The sequence below is a fragment of the Dermacentor andersoni genome, chromosome 1 (assembly GCF_023375885.2).
Source record: "Dermacentor andersoni chromosome 1, qqDerAnde1_hic_scaffold, whole genome shotgun sequence".
Classification (NCBI taxonomy): domain Eukaryota; kingdom Metazoa; phylum Arthropoda; class Arachnida; order Ixodida; family Ixodidae; genus Dermacentor; species Dermacentor andersoni.
Genome location: NC_092814.1, coordinates 143,836,400 through 143,839,784, shown reverse-complemented (window position 1 = coordinate 143,839,784; position 3,385 = coordinate 143,836,400).

The following is a 3,385-nucleotide window of genomic DNA, read 5'->3' as shown; positions in this document are numbered from 1 at the left end:
AATGCTAAGAATGGTATTACAGCGGGGGGGGGGGGGGGGGAGGGGGTCTTGCGCAGCACTGCAAAACGTGTGGTTGCGAACCTGTTTAGAAGAATACGTCATTCTAGGTCGTAGTCATAATGAGCTTACAAGAGAAATCATTGAAGCAAAAACTATCATAGGTCTTGGCCATGCATGTGTAAGCTCACCTTCATTGTCGTTATCAGGCAATGAACTCGCGTATCTCGGAGTGCCGCCACAGGCTGTCTGAATATGTTTGTTCACATGGTTACTTTTGCTTTTGTTGCTTGGTTTTGTGTTGCTGTCTCTTCATGTCAGATGGTTCCCTGAGTGTATAAGTGCTTAGTCACGAAATAAACCATCAGTTGGAAGTTAGCGCTCCACCCTGTTCTCGGTTCCTTTTCATTAGCCCTTCCACTTTCCTTTTTGCTCGTTCTTAGCTGCGGTACAAGCCTAAAGAAAGTATTTCACTAAGGATTGTTCACCTTCACGTTTTTGCAACGGGGCTACACTTGGGAACAACGCGAAAGCATTAACGCTGGAGAGATTATACCAAATCGGAGAACAACATGACGAAAGAGACAGAGCGAGATAGAGAAGGCAAACACAAACAGGAAAGTAGTGACAGTTTCAGGGTCTCTGTAAAGTACTTTGCACGTAAACAGCGACCATGGGCTCAAAAGGCGTCCTCATGGATGTCAGAACGCGCCCACCTTCTTCTGCTTTCGTGTCGGAGACGCAAACTTCAGATAACGACAAGCGAGCGTTGTTAACACACTCCTTTTCTTGTTTCCGTTCAAAGCGCCGCAGCAGAACAAGGTGGTAATTAGCTAAAATGGATCGACGTAGGTTCCAGGCCTCGGCAGTATGCAGGATATAATCCAAACAGAAAATGGAAGTGAGGGGCGTGGTTGTGCAAACACGTGGGCGTGCCTCGCGCCGTGCTTAGTGCGAGTGCGTCCACAGCAGCATGGCCGCAGCATGATGATGGCTTTAGAGGGGACCATGTACCTTTTAGTAATCTGCCGCTCCAGTGCAAGATATTTGTACAAACATAAAAAAAAGATCTAGGCTCAGCCTGCCCGGTTGCAGTGATTGTCAAAGTTGCTTGGAGTTTCCCTGGAAGCGGATAATAGGACAGTGTTAGTGCAACAATATGGAGCGATTACTATCGCCGATGTGGTAGCAAACTGTGCAAAGGCGCTGCTGACTAATTGGATGAAGGCATCCTTGCAAACGGTGAGGTCCTTTAGTGCACCCCTGGGATCATGAAATGTTTTAAAGTAAACGATATTTTCAAAAATTTGGCACAACCCAGCGCCTGTCGACGCTAATGCCTTTCGCATTGAGTCAATTTAGCGACCCAAGCTATTGCCACTGTCAAAACGAGTTATGTGTGAGACCTGTACTGCTGCGGGGCTCCTCTTTCGCGCTTCTCTAGAACACTTGGAGTCATCTAGCAGCGCCGCGGCGAAGACTGAGCGTGGCCTCCGAAATACGCGGCGCGCCGGTGCGTGCGAACGCTGAGAAACGCGTTATGCGGCAACCTGGCTCCTATCTCGCGCTTCTTTTGGGACGCGCGCTGCGCCATCTGGCGGCAATACCAAGTCCGTGCTTGGCCTCTGAGACGAGAAGCATGGCGCGCTGGCACCTGCGAACGCTGAGAATTATTTCCCCGCATGCAGCACGCCCAGTGGTACGCACTCAGTGTTCCAAGTTGGCAAGATGTTAAGTGAAGTGCGGCTCATATCCCGTGCATTGATGGCGCAGTTCGCTAAAGCGTTGGCGTGAAAGACGTTCATTGAAAAGCGGCACACCCCCAGTGCACTTGTGCCGCAGCCTGCTAGAGAATCCGGTCACTGTCCTTGAGGAATCCTTGAGATGTAGGCTGTATTCCACCGAGCAACGGATAAACGCTAAGAATCTTTTAATGGCGTTAGCATTCTTAGGGCAGTTAATGCACTGTCCGGGGGTCGAATGTCCATGTTTCTGTCTGTGTGTGTGTTTGTATCTAACCGTTTTCCCTCCTACCTGGGTCACTGGGTATATAGTTCGCGTTCGAATGCGTAGCGCATCCGGCCGCTGTGCAGAGGGAAGAGGGTTCGAAACCAACCGTTGGACCAACTTGGGTCACTGAGTACGTGGCAATGCGTACATAAGTGCCACTCTTCAACGAACCACTTTCACGCCAAGAATGGGTCACTGTAGATGCGAGAGTGGGTATAGTAGGACTTTTGAATGAAACGCTTCGACACCGACTTGGTTCACTGCGTATGTGCCAATCGGTCTGTGATGGTTTTCAATGAACGTCTTTGTTGGCTACTTGGGTCACTGTCTGTGTGCTAGCAGGTGTGTGCCGCTCTTCCACGAACACCTTTCACGCCAGAGCGTTCTCCGATTTTCCAGCTCTCATAAAAATTAAATTTTTACGTGCGAAAACCACAATAGGCTTATGAGGCCGGCCGTAGTGGGGCACTCGGTACTGATTTCCACCACCTAGGGTTTTTTAAGTGCCCCCAATGCACATGACACAGGCGTTTTTGCATTTTGCCCCCATCGAAATACGGCCGCCGCAGCCGGGATTTGATTCCGCGACCTTGTGCTTACAGCGTAAGTCATAGCTGCTAAGCCACCGCGGCGGGTGAGTGCCAAAGAAGCAAAAGTGCCGATAGATCGTGATTTGCCGACTCCAGTAGGGGAAAAATAAGCTACAACGTACACAGCCAAGAAAGACAAAAGCAGGTGGCTGCGTTTATTGTCTGTGGCTCCATCTCGCGTGTGGTGGAAGAGCATCATCTATATTTGTTGCATTCAACACCAACCTGAACGCTTATGCTACCACTCCGACCTCGCATGCATTAGAGCGACGTGCTAAACGGTGACGATACGTGGTACCACGTATCGTATAACGTGGTACCACATATAATCTCTGCAACGTTGCAGAGATTAACAAAAAAAGGGAAAAAGAGAAAGGAAGAAAGAAAGGTAAAAAGAGAGAAATAAAGAGGGAGAGAGAAGGAACAGGGTGATGTAGGGGGGCAAGTGAATGGGAGAGTGCTAGGCCTATAGAGGGAAGCAGTTTTTGCAGGAAGAGGCAGAGCAGAGCACATGTAACATCAGGGGGTCTTTTGTGACTGTGGACAAAGGATCAGGTTATGCAGTGGACTGGAAGGCCGTCATGAGCAAAATATGGATGAAGGGTATTATTACCTGAGCATAGCGGATGGAGATGTTAGTTAATGCAAAGACGAGCCAGCCAATAAACTCACTTAAGGAGTCCACATTCTGGGGTAACAAAACCACAATACCCAACGAAACTGACGCCCGCGTTACCGCCACGCAACTTATTAGGGGAGTTTTCAGCATTTGTCTACGCTACATGAGA